Source organism: Rhinolophus ferrumequinum, chromosome 4, assembly GCF_004115265.2.
Source record: "Rhinolophus ferrumequinum isolate MPI-CBG mRhiFer1 chromosome 4, mRhiFer1_v1.p, whole genome shotgun sequence".
NCBI classification, from domain to species: Eukaryota; Metazoa; Chordata; class Mammalia; order Chiroptera; family Rhinolophidae; genus Rhinolophus; species Rhinolophus ferrumequinum.
The window spans coordinates 86,976,145-86,991,966 of record NC_046287.1 but is presented as its reverse complement, the minus strand read 5'-3'; positions in this window follow the sequence as shown (position 1 = coordinate 86,991,966).

The window sequence follows — 15,822 nt, the reverse complement described above, 5'->3', positions numbered from 1 at the left end:
AAAATAAAGAAGAACACAGTTGCTTTATGAATTGAATTCATTGGTGTTAGAGAAAATGGACCAAGTGTGGTTTTGGTATTTCTGATTATGTCACAGCCAGAGGGCAATTTTGTGGTGGTCCTGATGGTTGCTCTTTGACTCATTTTCTTCTTTTGCTCTTTGAGAATGGGGCTTCCACTTTTTATCTCCATGGACTCCATACTTTAAAAGTTGATTTTTAAGCATGCACAATATCTGAATTAATAGTCCGGAAGGCCTAAGGTTTTCATTGAGCTTTACCAAATAGCCCTGTCTGATATTGCTTGTGGCTGGACGGATTGGGAAGTCAGGTTGGCAAAGTCCCGGAGGCAGCCTGAGCATAGTTAGAGGTGAGGTGGAAGGCTCTACCAGATGTTTCCTCTAAGTTTCCAGTATCAGAATCAAGGCCCAGAATTAAGAGGCGAAGTATCCAATTTAGTACGCCAGTCTAAGGATTGCCAGAATGGGCAGCCATGAGGCCAAAGCATCAAATGTAGTCAGAGTAGAAAGTCAAGCTGAGACCTGGAGAAATTCCCTGGACCATGGTTTGTCTTCCAGAGGCTTTTGATATGGGGCCTATTGCCTGAAGCCTGAATGAATGAATGAATAATGAAAGAGCTAAGCAAAAGGGATATCTCCAGGCACCCAGTATTAAGTTTGGGGGCCTGCCCCAGCCCAGGGGAATATGCAAATGAACAATGGCCAACCCATACATGCCATAGAGCTCGGACCCACTACTCTGCAGCAGTTGGTACAGAATGGTCGGGACCTGGCCAATGACTGTCAGCTTTCCTATTATTTATCTTCCTTTTCCAAATCAGAACCAATCAGACAAAGTTAAATATAGTACCCCAACCAATCACATGAGATGCACGGCTTCTATTTAGCGTGCCTCCAGATTAGATTCCCCAACAACATCCAATCAGAGCACAGAAGCCTTCTCGTTTTTCACTCTGAGGCTTTCCCATTCCTCTGCCTGTCTATGAGTCCCTGCCAAACGCAAGTGATGAGGGCCGACAACCCTGCTATAACAACCTGAACAAATAGCCTGTGTGTTCCCCTTTGGGTAGTCTATTTCCACAGATCTGTAATAGACATATGAAGCCTCATTATTTAAACAAACGTCCCAGAACCTACACATCTAAATAGTACAGCCCTCTTCAAGTATTCTCTTTGGAGAATTAAGATATATTTCAAGGAAACCATCATTACTCAAAAAGGTTTTGGCACTCCATTTTTTAGCATTGAATTTGGAGCCAAGATAGGGTCATAGGGTTATGTAGTGGGATCACTTTCTCTCATCTCATCATGCTTTCACAGTTTCATTCTCTCTCTCTTCTCTCTCTCTCTCCTCTCTCTCTCCCCTCTCTCTCCTCTCCTCTCTCTCTCTCTCTCTCCCTCTCTCTCTCCCTCTCTCTCTCTCTCTCTCTCTCTCTCTCTCCCCCTCTCTCTCTCCCCTCTCCTCTCTCTCTCTCTCTCTCTCCTCTCTCTCTTCCCTCTCCTCTCTCTCTCTCTCTCCCTCTCTCTCCTCTCTCTCTCTCTCCTCTCTCCCTCTCTCTCTCTCTCTCTCTCTCCTCTCTCTCTCTCTCTCTCTCTCTCTCTCTCTCTCTCTCTCTTCTCTCACTCTCTCTCTCTCCTCTCCTCTCTCTCTTCTCTCTTCTCTCTCTCTCTCTCACACACACACACACACACACACACACGAGTACATCTCATTTCTGGCCTAGAATATGCACTCTGCCAGCATTAATATTAATCTTATTCCCCAGCCCTGTCTCCAAAATGAATTTTAATTATTTCCCTAATCAGCCCACACCTCCACAAGAGTTTGTTATTTTACCCAAAATGATATTCCAAAGAGTGACTCAATGTTTTGCCATCTATTTGAGAGATTTGTCAGACTCTTTCTGTCTTTGCATTTTGCAATTCAGGAGGACAAGGGAAACATTTCATGCATTTTGCTTTGTACCAAATACTCCATAACTCCATTCTCCCCCTTTTTCCTTCCTCATGAGAAGCATTACCAGTGAAGACCAGAGTGGGAGGGTGGACCCTATCTTGCTGGCAAAACAGTTGGTGTGCTCTCATTCCCTCAACACATGCATCGAATAGGCTTTTTCATGTTGCTCTCATCTTGCCATGGAAACAGTACATCAGCATCTGCAGCAGACCAGTTTTGGAGAATTGTAAAATATGTGAGGAAATGTAATTGCAAGCAATCATTTGGCTTTCATGCTCATTGTGAATCTTATGATAAAATGGTACTTGTCCTTATATATCACTGCTTTTGTTCACAAGGTTCAAACGTCAGAATTCTGCCAAGTGGCTCTTTCAGTCTGAGTGAGCTTAAAATGATTGTAGCTCTCATAAAGGAACTGACAAAGCAGCCCTGGGTCAGCAGTGTTCGTTTCCTTGAAGTCTGGAATGTACTGACACAAATGTTAGGGACATGCTGGAGTGTTTACGATGTACTCAGGCTGTAGAGCTGAGAGCCCACTGAGGGACAATTGCTGGAAACAGTCTATAAACAATTTATAATAAGCATATTCAAAATGGGCACTTTGCTTTGAATGATAAAATCATTGAGTTGTTTGGAATGGCCATATTAATCCATTGAAATTCTTCAGACATTCTCCTTGTGTTGAATGCTATTTCTTGGAGATGACTGAAAGGACATTTGAGCAGTTTCATACTCATTTTTCACCCTATACCAGCTCTTGGGGATGGATCCATGGGGAAGAGTCTCCCCAATCCTTCCTTCTCTTCTCATTCTTGTAGCTCAAGAGATTTCCTGTCCTTGTCGGTCCTTCTAAAACATTAATTACTACTCAGAGACATGTACATTGACGCTCCCTTCCTGTCTGCACAATGACCTTGGGGGCTGACAGGAAAACCAAGGGGACTTTGAGTCTGGTGGTTGTCTCTGCACATTAACTCCTCACCGGCACACCAAAGTAATTAGGAAAGGCTGATCCTTCACCAATGTCCCTAACTCAGGAATGGCAGCCATTTTTCAGGAACCCAGGCAGTTCTGGGGAAGGGTGATCCCCCAGTCTTTGGCCCTTTGGTCCCTCCCTGCCCCTAACCTGGGATTAGAAACCTCTCCTCTCTTCTCCTATAGCACTATGTGCTGGTCTCCATCGTAACACATCACTTTAATTGTTTGAGGATGTGTTGGTTACCCATAGGGACTGTACATTCCTTAGGCAAGGACTGTATCTTAGTGTTCTTGTATAACTGCTGAACCAAATAAGCAATAGTGAGAGGTGACCAAACCAAAATTTGGTGCTGAACATCTCAGGGAATCAGGGAATAAAATATAAAGAATATATATATATATATATATATATATATATATATGAATATATATACAAACATATATATGAATATATATACATATAAATATATGAGTATATATAAATTATATAGAATATATATAATATATACGAATATATATAAATATATACGAATATATATATATGCATATGTATGTATACACACACACATGCACACATACACATAAACACCACACACACACATAAGGTGCCAAAAAATGTATACATATTGTAAGAAAGGAAAGAACTGTATTAAAATTGTGATACTTAATATATGCCAATAACAAAAGATGAAAACAGGTCATGTTTGACTTCTGCAATTATAAGAAGTACTCAAAGTGGTTACCATCAGCATAATTTTAATAGTTTTTTCCTTTCTTAAATGTGTGTACATTTTTGGCACCCTGTGTGTGTGTGTGTGTGTGTGTGTGTGTGTGTGTGTGTATGTGTGTGTGTGTATGAATGGTATCAGTCCTCCGGGAATTATTGGTAGAGGTACATAATAAGTCTGTGTAAAATAAATCACAGTAAAATCATGCATAGACTACATAATCATTTTCAACTGGCTTCTTGTGGGACCCAAAGCACTTAAGCACTTAATAGGTGTAAAATCACTTTGAAAACTTAACACTTTTAAGCCGTAGATAATACGATATTAATACAGTAATATGACTTTTAAAAACCTCATCCTGTTTCTTCCAGAGATAGGAGATGTCAGGCACCAGAAAGCATGGGAACTTTAGTAGTAGAACTTTCTGTTGCTTCAGAAAGTATAATATTTGAAAAAAATATAATGACTAACTGTATCAAGGCCGTTTTGTCTGTTTGTGGGTTTGATCTTGTCCAATTCAACTTTTAACTAATTTGATTTCTCTGTATATCATTTGGATTAAACCTCTAAGTTTCCTTGCAGCTTTGACATACTATGATTTATTTATTTTTATTTTCTTTACTTCTCTTGAAAGATAGGTACGGAAGTAGATGATAGATAGATAGAGAGATAGATAGATATAGATAGACAGACAGACAGAGATACATAACTAATATCATGACAGGTCACTCACAAAGACTTCAGCAAGCATTTCCTAGAATGAAGGCATTCTAAAACATAACGACATTTTTGAATCTCAGCTAAGGAACATTAACTTGTATCTATAATATACAGACCCTACTTAAATTTCCCAAGTTTCCAAAATTGATTTTCCTTTTTGTTCTCTGATCCAGCATCCAATCAATATTCACACCTTCTATTTGGTTGTTTTTATTATTTTGGTCTCTTTACTATGGTGCAGTTCTCAGTTCTCCTGCCTTTGCTTTTCTTTTTTTCATAACCTTTATCTTTCTGAGGAGTTGAGGGAAATTATTTTCCAGAATGTCCCACATTCTTGTTTGTTATTCGTGTTTCTTCATTATTAGATTCAGGTTAAACTAGTTAGTAAGAATACCATATAATAATATTACATGAGTTAATAAGTGACATTGTCTTTATGTGAAATAATTTTCATTTATTTTTTAAGTATTTTAATCATAAACATAGTATAATTCTATAGAAGAAGAATTGTAAAACAGAAAAGAGGGACACACACTGTTTTAACTCACACAATAAAATCTTGATGTATTTCCAACCTTTTCCCTATTATTATCATCTTTAGAACAGTTTTAATTATACCACAGATCTAACTTTATATTCTAGTTGTTTTTGACATCACATCACATCAAAAGCATTTCACTAGAAATAATGGCCATGATACTAACATTATTAACTATCAGGATGGAGTATTTATCCAGTTGTAGACAGCATCAAACACTGCCTATATACTATTTCTTTTAAAGTTTGTAACAACTCTTGAAGTAGGTTCTTTATTATTCCCATTTTAGAGTTGAGAAAACTGAGACTCCATCTCACAGTTGGTGAGAAGGAGAGAAGAGATTTGAACCCAAATCTATGTGACTCCATTGCACCATCTGTCTTCTATCATTTTATTGAATGTGCTTTGATTTATTCATTTTGGGTAAACACTAGTAGACCTTATCAACTTAGGCCTGCCCTGCTTTTCAGAATGTTTCACAAGCCTTGGCTTTCTTAACCAGCCCCTTTAAATTATGAGCATAGCCCCAGACTGGCCTCAAAGACTAGTGTTTTCTATTTTTCCCTAAGAACTTATTCTAAACCAAATTTGCTTTTCCCAAAGTCTATTTTTATTCATCAAAGAGGTAATGCAATTTATAGGTAAATGACAAAGTATCCAGGAAATTGGGTAGGGATGATGAACAAAAAAGGCAAATGAGACAACTGCCAGGGCCCAGTCTCAAGTACTTCAAGCCACCTAAAGCTTTGTTAAATATGGGAAGGCCATGGCAAAGACCCTGGAGGACCCTCTTACAGGGGCCTTGCCTTTGACAGCAGCATGGCTGCAGGGCATCTGTCTTCTCCTTGGCTCCACTAGAAGACTCAAATTTAAGTGATGCAGAATCATCCTATTATTAAAGGACTGATCTATACACAGCCCACTCACTAAAAATGTGCCCTATGTCAAAGCCTTGAGAAACACAAATTCTAATACTTCTAAATGCACTTTAATGGGGTTAAATGCCCATATTTGTCTCATAGCCCGTGGTGCCAGGCTGGGAAGAGGCAGCAGTAGCAGCAACCTTTGCCAGCCCACCCTTTGGGAGGGCTCCGAGCACAGCAGGAAGAAGCTGAATGCATTTCAACTGCAGCCAAGTTAGTGGTTTAAACTTCATAAACATGTCTTAAATGTTACGATTCTTATCTTTATGCCATGGCATTCCTACCTCAAAGAATAGCTATTAAAATAAAAACACACATTTCAGCAAATAGTTCTAAGAACTTTGATCAAAAAAAAAAAATGTTGATTAATCATTTTGGGTTGCTTGTCTTTCTTTTGAACTTTCCCTATAGATCCATTCCCATAACACAGTCAGGATGCTCAGTCACATACCAAAAGGGTTAAGACAATAACCCTTTTGGGATTAAAAATTAAGAAAATAACACTCCCGGGATTAAAAATAAAATGAAGTGAAGTAGAGCTCTCCATAGTTTTACAGTTTTAGTTAATTCTAAGATTAGAAGTGGTGATCAGGATTTAGCTGGCTTTCTCTTATGATAACTTCTTTCTTTTTTTTTTTTTTTTGGAAAGGTCTAACATTTTTTTTTTTAATTAAAGGTTATTGGGGTGACAATTAGTAAAGTGACATAGATTTCAGGTGTACAATTCTGTAATACATTATCAATATCTCACATTGTGTGTTCACCACCCAGAATCAGTTCTCTTTCCATCACCATATATTAGACCCCGTTTACCCTCTTCTACAGACCCCCTCCCCCTTATCCTCTGGAAACCCCTAAACTATTCTCTGCGTCTGTGAGTTTTTGTTTCTTCATCTGTTTGTCTTGTTCTTTTGTTGTTTTCAGTTTTATATACCACATATCAGGGAAATCATATTGTTCTCTGCTTTTTCTGCCTGATTTATTTTGCTTAGCATTATAATCTCAAGATCCATTCATGTTGTGGCAAATAGTACTATTTCATCTTTTCTTATGCCGAACAGTATTCCATTGTGTATATATACCACAACTTCTTTATCCATTCATCTATTGAAGGACATTTTGGTTGTTTCCAGGTCTTGGCCACCGTAAATAAAGCTGCAATGAACATTGGAGCACACGTTCTTTATGGATAATGTTTTCAGATTTTTTGGGTAGATACCCAGGAGAGGGATTGCCAGGTCATATGGTAATTCTATTCGTAATTTTTTGAGGAACCTCCACACTGCCTTCCATAGTGGCTGCACCAGTCTTCATTCCCACCAAAGTGTATGAGGGTTCCTTTTTCTCCACAGCCTCTCCAACACTTGTTACTACTTTGTCTTGTTGATGAGCCATTCTAACTGGGGTGAGGTGATATCTCATTGTGGTTTTTATTTGCATTTCTCTGATGATTAGTGGTGTTGAGCATTTTTTCATATCTCTATTTGCCATTGTATGTCCTCTTTGGAGAAATGTCTCTTCAGGTCCTCTGCCCATTTTTCAATTGGGTTGTTTGTTTTTTTCTTGTTGAGTTGTATGAGTTCCTTGTATATTTTGGATATTAGCCCCTTATCGAAGGCATTGTTTGCAAAACTCTTCTCCCATTCAGTTGGTTGCCTCTTTATTTTGTCAATGGTTTCTTTTGCTTTGCAGAAGCTTTTGAGTTTGATATAGTCCCACTTATTTATTTTAGCTTTTACTTCCCTTGCTTTTGGAGTCAAATTCATAAAATGTCTTTGAACTCAAGGTCCATAAGTTTAGTACTTATGTTTTTCTTCTATGCAGTCTATTGTTTCAGGGTCTTATGCTTAGGTCTTTGATCCATTTTGAATTATTTTGGTACATGGTGATAGATAGCTGTCCTGTTTCATTCTTTTGCACGTGCTTTCCAATTTTTCCAGCACCATTTATTGAGAGACTGCCTTTTCTCCATTGTATGTTTTTTTGCTTCTTTGTCAAAAATTATCTGTCCATATTTATGTGGGTTTATTTCTGCGTTCTCAATTCTATTCATTGGTCTGTGTGTGTGTTTTTCTGCCAATACCATGCTGTTTTGATTATTGTAGCCCTGTAGTACAAGCTAAAGTCAGGGAGTGTGATATCTCCAGCATTGTTCTTTTTTCTTAGGATTGCTTTGGCTATTCGGGGTCTTTTGCGGTTCCATACAAATCTGATGATTTTTTGTTCTATTTCTTTAAAAAATGCCATTGGGATTTGATGGGGATTGCATTAAATCTGTATATTGCTTTGGGTAATATGGCCATTTTAACTGTGTTGATTCTTCCAATCCATGAGCACGGAATGTCTTTCATTTCTTTGTGTCTTCTTCAATTTCTTTAAAAATGTCTTATAGTTTTCAGCATATCGGTCTTTCACATCCTTGGTAAGTTTACTCCTAGGTATTTTATTCTTTTGTTGCAATTGCAAAAGGAATTGATTTTTTATTTCTTTCCTGATATTTCATTGTTAGTGTATAGGAATGCAATGGACTTTTGTATGTTGATTTTTTAGCCGGCAACTTTACTGTATTTATTTATTGTTTCTAATAGCTTTTCGGTGGAATCTTTAGGGTTTTCTATATGTAGCATCATGTCATCTGCAAAGAGTGACAATCAACTTCTCCATTCCAAATTTGGATGCCTTTTACTTCTTTCTCTTGCCTGATTGTTCTGGCAAGGACTTCCAACACTACGTTGAAAAGCAGAGGTGACTGGGGACAGCCCTGTTGTGTTCCTGAGCGTAGAGCAAAGGGCTTCAGTTTTTCACCATTAATTATGAGATTAGCTGAGGGTTTGTCACATATGGCCTTTATTATGTTAAGGCATTTTCCTTCTATAACTATTTATTAAGTGTTTTAATCATAAATGATGTTGTATCTTGTCAAACGCCTTTTCTGTATCAATTGATATAATCATATGACTTTTGTCCTTTATTTTGTTTATGTGATGCATCAAATTGATGGATTTGCGTATGTTGAACCATCCTTGTGCCCCTGGGATGAACCCGACTTGGTCGTGCTGAATAATCTTTTTAATGCATGGTTGCATTGATTTTGCATTTGCTAGAATTTTGTTTAGGATTTTTGCATCTGTATTCATCAGAGATATTGGTCTGTAATTTTCTTTTTTTGTGTTATCTTTACCAGATTTTGGTGTCAGGGTAATGTTGGCCTCATAAAATGAATTAGAGAGTATTGTCTCTTCTTCAAGCTTTTGGAAGAGTTTGGGGTAGGACAGGTATTAGATCTTCTTTGAAGGTTTGATAGAATTCACTAGTGAAGCCATCTGGTCCCGGACTTTTGCTTTTGGAAAGGTTTCACTTGACTAATTCAATTTTCTTACTGGTAATTGGTCTATTTGGATTTTTCCAGTTCTTCATGGTTCAGCCTAGGAAGGCTATATGTTTCTAAGAACTTGTTCTTTTTTTCCCTAGGTTATTGAATTTGGTGGCATATAATCCTTCATAGTATTCTTGGATGATCCTTTGTATTTCTGTGGCATCCACGATAACTTCCCCTCTTTCATTTCTGATTTTGTTTATTAGTGTCTTTCTCTTTTTACGTTAGTAAGCCTACACAAGGGTTTGTCAATTTATTAATTTTTCAAAGAACCAGCTCTTTGTCACATTAATTTTTCTATTGTCTTTTGTTCTCTGTTTCATTTAGTTCTGCTAAGATTTTTATTATTTCATTTTTTCTGCTGACCTTGGGTTTGATTTGTTCTTCTTTTTCTAGTTCTTTAAGGTGTAACGAGAAGTTATTTATCTGGGATTTTTCCTGTTTTTTGAGATAGGCCTGTAATGATATAAATTTCCCTCTTAAAACTGCTTTCGCTGCATCCAAAAAATTTTGGTAAGATGTATTTTCATTCTCATTTGTTTCTATGTATCTTTTGATTTCTCCTCTTATTTCTTCTTTGACCCGGTCATTCCTTAAAATTATGTTGTTTAATCTCCACATATTTGTGGTTTTTCCTGCTTTCTTTTTACAGTTGATATCCAATTTCACAGCCTTGTGATCAGAGAATATGCTTGGTATTATTTCAGTCTTCTTAAATTTGCTGAGGCTAGTTTTATGTCTCAATATATGGTCTATCCTTGAGAATGTTCCATGTACACTAGAAAAGAATGTATAGTCTGATATTCTAGGATGAAGTGCTCTATAAATGTCATTATGTCCATTTCATCTAATGTGTTATTTAGGGCTGTTATTTCTTTATTTATTTTCTGTTTGAATGATCTATCCATAGCTGTCAATGATGTATTTAGGTCCCCTACTATAATTGTGTTTTGGTCAATTTCTCCCTTTAGTTTTGTTAGTAGTTGCTTGGTACATTTCGCTGCTCCCTGATTGGAGGCATAAATATCGATGACTGTTATATCTTCTTGTGTATAGCCCCTTATCATTGTGAAATGTCCATCTTTGTCTCTTGTTCCTTTTTTATACTGAATTATGTTTCATCTGATATCAGTATGGCTACACCTGATTATCTCTGGATACCATTTCCTTGGAGTGTTAATTTCCATCGTTTCACTTTGAGTCTATACTTGCCCTTGTAGCTGAGATGTGTCTCTTGAAGAGAGCATATGGTTTGGATTTAGTTTTTTGATCTAATCTTCTACTCTGTGCCTTTTTATTGGTGAGTTCAGTCCATTTGCATTTAGGGTGATTATTGATATGTGAGGATTTCCTATCATTCTATCTTTGGTTTTATGGGAAGACTATGTCTCCATTGTTTCTTTGCCTTTTTGTTGTTGTCTACTATTTCTGTGTGGTGGCATTCTATGATTTTTTCCCTCTGTTTCTTCTTTTATTACATTATATATTTCAGTTCTGGATTTTTTTTTTTTTTTTTTGAGTGGTTACCGTTAAGCTTATGTAAAATTGGGCTTGGACTGGAGGAGCAGCCACCATTGATTCCGTCTTGAGTGCTCTTCCCACACAGCCAGCAGGCACAGGTGGACACCATTGTTCTGGTGTTCGGTCCTCCCCCACCCCACACCTGCAAGTGAAGGCACAGGTGGACAACAAAACTGAATCTGCATTAACCTGGTGAACACTGAACATCTTGCCCTGAGGAATCCCTGAGACTCCTTCCTACCCAGCTCATGCACAAATCGAGCCTCTTTCAGTGGCTGCTCTGCATAGTTAGCTGGCTTCAGCTCATGTTTCAGACTTTCCTAAAAGCTCTCAAAGTTCTGTAGGCCCCAGGCAAATGGCAGCTGGCCTCATCATGCCTGGTGCCTCTTGCTAAGCAACCCCAGGCCTAGCACAGCCTTCCTCGGTTTGTAGCGTGGCCACTCCCAGGCACCTCCTGGACCTGCACTGGAGCCCCTCCCAAGAGGCTCCCGAAACAAAACACCCAGTAGTTATCTTCATACCACGCTAGAATACCACCTGATTATTTCCATAAATGGCACACCCAAAGGATGGCATGGCAGGCACCAGAGCTCTTCTGAGCTAAATCTTGCCACATGTGACCAGCCCCCACACAGCAGCTCATCCCTGTGGTCCCAGCCAGTCCTCACAAACGTAAATCCTGAGGGTCAACCCCACCCATTGACATGCCAACAGTAATCAAGGCTGAAATACAATAGGAGGGCACACACAACCTATGCAAAGGACACTCCTAAAGCACGCAGCTCAGGTTACCAGGGAGACTGCATCACTCAGCCCTAAAGGAGACCTACTATATAAGATCCCCCAAAAAGACTGGGAGACATAGCAGCCCTACATAACACTGAGAAACAAATACAAAGGAGTAGCTAAAACGGGGAGACAAAAAAAAACATGTCCCAAAATGAAAGAACGAACAAAACTCCAGAAAAAGAACGAACTGAAAAGAGGCAAGCAATCTACCAAATACAGAGTTATAAACACTGGTGATAAGAATGCTTAGTGACTTATGGGAAAAATAAATGAACTGAGTGAGAACATCAACAACAAGATAGTAAACATAAAAACGAGCATAGAAACCATAAAAAACAACCAGACAGAAATGAAGAATACAATAACTGAAATAAAAAAATATGCTAAAATGAGTCAACTGCACATTAGATGAAGGAGATGATGGAATAACTAATGTGAAAGACAAGATAGTGGAAAACACCCATTCAAAGCAAAAAGAAAAAATAGTTTTTTAAAAAATGAGGATAATTGAAGGGACCTCCTTGACCCAGTTTCCAGTTCTAGAAATCTATTCTTAGGAAAAAATCTTAAATGATTTTCCTAAACGGGACTTATTGGCCACAAAATTCAAAATTTTAAAAAAATAGAAATAACCCATTAATGCCCACCAATACTGCTGGCAGTAGAAGACTGAGGGTAGAAATATTAAATAAGCTTTGGTGCATCCATGTGATAGAACAGAATATATAATGATATGGAAATGTGATTGCCAGATAGCAAGCAAAAAAATCAGATAAAAAGAATATTTATAGTATGATGCCTGTGGGGACAGAGCCAGGAGTGCAGTTTCTAGGCTCTCAGCCTCACGTGGAAAGGTGCTGGCTCAGGTAGTAAATGGCCATCAACTGTGATTGGATGGCCATCAGCTGTGGCTAGTTGGCTGTCAACTATAACCAGTTGAGCCACTGGCCACTAATATAACTGCTATGGCTACCCAACAGAAATGGGGGCTAGCAAGAAGATGGTGGCTGAGCTAGCAAGCACGGATTGCAGTTAGCACAGCAGATTGCAGTTAGTAAGTGGGGTTGGTTGGTTGGCAGAGAAGTGGACGGAAGGTTGCAGATCATGTGGATCCTGTTTCCTGTGTCTGCAACCCAGCCACCAGCGAGACTATAGTGATATGACTCCCCTATCTATGGCTCCGTGGGTGTTCCTTTTTGGCCTCACCATATCCTGCATTCTTATGTGGGGAGCAGGAGCAGAGACCCTGCATGACACCCTGCAAAACAATCCCTCTTTTGAAACGTGAGAGAGATACAAAGATACAAAGATTCGAAGGGTCAATAAGCCAAAACACTAATGATAATTATCTCTTGATAGTGGGATTGTGCATAATTTTTTCCTATATTGTCTAAATCTTCTATGATGAATATGCATTTATTTGATACTAAGAAACAAAATAAACTCTCGTTACTTTTTAAAGTCATCCATAGATTTTTAAGCCAGATGTCAGTTCCATTATACTTGTTCCTCACGGATGTCTTAATGTCTGTGTCAACCTTCATGAAGTCCAGTCACAAAGCTGACCTCTGAGGGCCAGCTGAGCTGCTAAGAGGAAGGAGGCTTTTGACTCCTTTAAGAATCGTTGAGCCCTGCCATATATCTGCTTCTGTCCATGAAGAATGTGAAGTCTTACAGAAAAACCAGGTGCAAAGAGATGCATTCATGAACCAAAAAGAGTTCTCTTGTGGTAGGCAGCTGATAAACTATCTTTTTAAAATCGGATACTGAGTTGTATGTTTGGGAGCATTAAACAAGGATGAAGGAGACTTAGCAAGTCCTGTGTGACCATAGACAACATTCCCACCTCTCTGAGTTTTATCTGAAAGATGAAAAAGTTGAAGCAGGAAGTCTCTAAAAGTCCACTATCTTTTAATTTTCTGGGATTTTTAGGGAAAAGTGGCTGAACCCAGACCAGGATGAATTTTACTGTTTCTTATAAGAGGAGACATTTTCATTTGCATGAGTTGATGGGCATCAAAGTCTCTGTGTTGACTGAAGCAGGAGGGAGACTGTTTTGGTTTCTCTCTCTCTCTCTCTTTTTTTTTCTTTTCTGTGATGGGAAGAAAAAAAACCTGAAGAATGGAAAGAGCAATTATCTATTTCCCACTGGGATCCATATATTCACTTAGTGATTCTGTTGAGAGAAAGATTAAGGCCACAAAATGATTGATAAGACCATCACAAAAACATTAATGTTCAGGCCAGGCTGCTATCTCCAAAGGGCCCAAAGCCATTGGTCCTCAATGAACCAGAGGAGTGCTGGGGTAGAATCTCTCAGCCCAACACTGCATTTTGTCACATGGATTCCACAGTAGCACTATCTGTGCACCGAAGACAGAGGATTTCAAAGTCTCTCCTGAGGCAAATTCAGTCATTTTGTGACCTTAACCTTTCTTTGCATCCAAGTCTGCACAAGCCATGGACTTGAACAAGGGGCTGCTAGAAAGAAAGAGGGAGCTCTTGGCAGAAGATGTATGGTATAGTTGAAGCTGGGCTTGTGAAAACATGTAAGGCACTCACTCTTTGATGACTTATAGAAACAGGGAAGATTTTGCAATATCCGTAAGTTGTAAGTGCTGATGATGCCTAGGGTGCAGCGATCAACATCAATAAGTGTAACTAACAAGTGCTCGCTCACTGAGCTTCCAGTAGTGTATCTAACCTCCTCCTCTGGTTTTTATTAGAAAGGATATTTGTTTGAAGCAGTTTTTCTGAGTTGGTTGGCCATAGGTTGAGCATTCCACACTGTTACCTGTTGTCAGATTCTCTGGGTGCATAGAAAAATTGATTACTAAGGAGATGATTATAAGATGCTTGACACCAGATTGGATGGATTGCTTGTATTCACAGTCTATATCTCAGAATATATTCACAGGAAGCCAATGGAAACTTACAGGGCTGCCTTTTGGGAACTTTTGATCAAATAAGTCACATACTAAAGAAAGGAGAGTAATTAACCTTTAGAAATTACTGAAACAAACTCTTCTCGTTGAATAAAAGCCATGCAGTATGATCGCTAAACACCGTATAAGAACAACCTGGAAGAAACCATGAGCCCTCCCAGCTTTCCACTAGACACCCACCTTTTCAGGGTGTCTAGTCTTTCTGACTCTCATACCCACCTTAACCACCAAGAATTTATCCTTCATTGAAACTTTATGACAGATCATTGGTGATAGTACGGGGTGTGGGGTAAAGGGTGGTAACCTTGCTTCCTAAACTTTCAGTCCCATTGGAAGGTGAAACAGATGTGGTTCTACCCGTCATGAATGCCTCCTCGCTCTAAAGGAAGGTCAAGTTTTGTTTTCTGAGGACACCTTAGAGGTTTGGGAAATCACAGAACCGTAGACTGTCCAGGGAAGAAAGAAAATGAGAAAGTGATTGGTCAAACCACCTTCTTTCATAGATGAATAAATAAGTCCTCAAGAGCTGGCTTTTCTCCAGCCTGTAAAGCCACTCAGAAGCAAGTGGCGCCACTAAGTAAGTCTCCTGATGCCTAGTTGTACACTCTATGTATCGCCCTCAGCTATCTCCAGACCAAACCAAGTCTTTTGCATAAGAATTTGCCTAAGAAGCACACAGATATAACACACACACACATACACACACACACCCACACACACACCACACACAGAGAAAAATACAATACATCCCAGTATTAAACAATCCAAATCAATCCTTCTTCCATTGGTGTTGTTGGTAGAAGTAAATAGTACAAAAGAAGGACGTCTTAACAGCACCGGATAAACTATTGGGATGCTAATCAATCTAAAGCTCTCTGTGCCTCAGTTTCCTCATTTGTACAATAGGGATAATAATGATACCTATGTCATAAGATTGTTATGAGTAATTAATTGGTTAGTAAATGTAAAATACTTAGAATAAATCCTGGCACATAGTAAGCAATCAATAGGCTCTTTACCTTAAATGGACTGCCTTCTATTCTGTGTAAGATTAGTACTGTAACTTTTCAAAATTTGCTGTCTAAAAAATCCATTAAGCCATCTTATCTCAGGGATTTTCCTTTAATCAATGAAATTCAGCTTCCTGCTGTCCTTTCCAAGGGTGTCAAGGACTCACTTCAGGTTGTCGCAGAAAAATCAGATCAGATCATTCCTACAGCTGTGCTGGCTGAGTGACTGATGGCCTGGAGCCTTCAGAGAAGCCAATCCTTACCATTTCCTTGGGGTGTATCTGGCCCCATGGCTTCAATCAAGTTGTTGTCCTGGCCT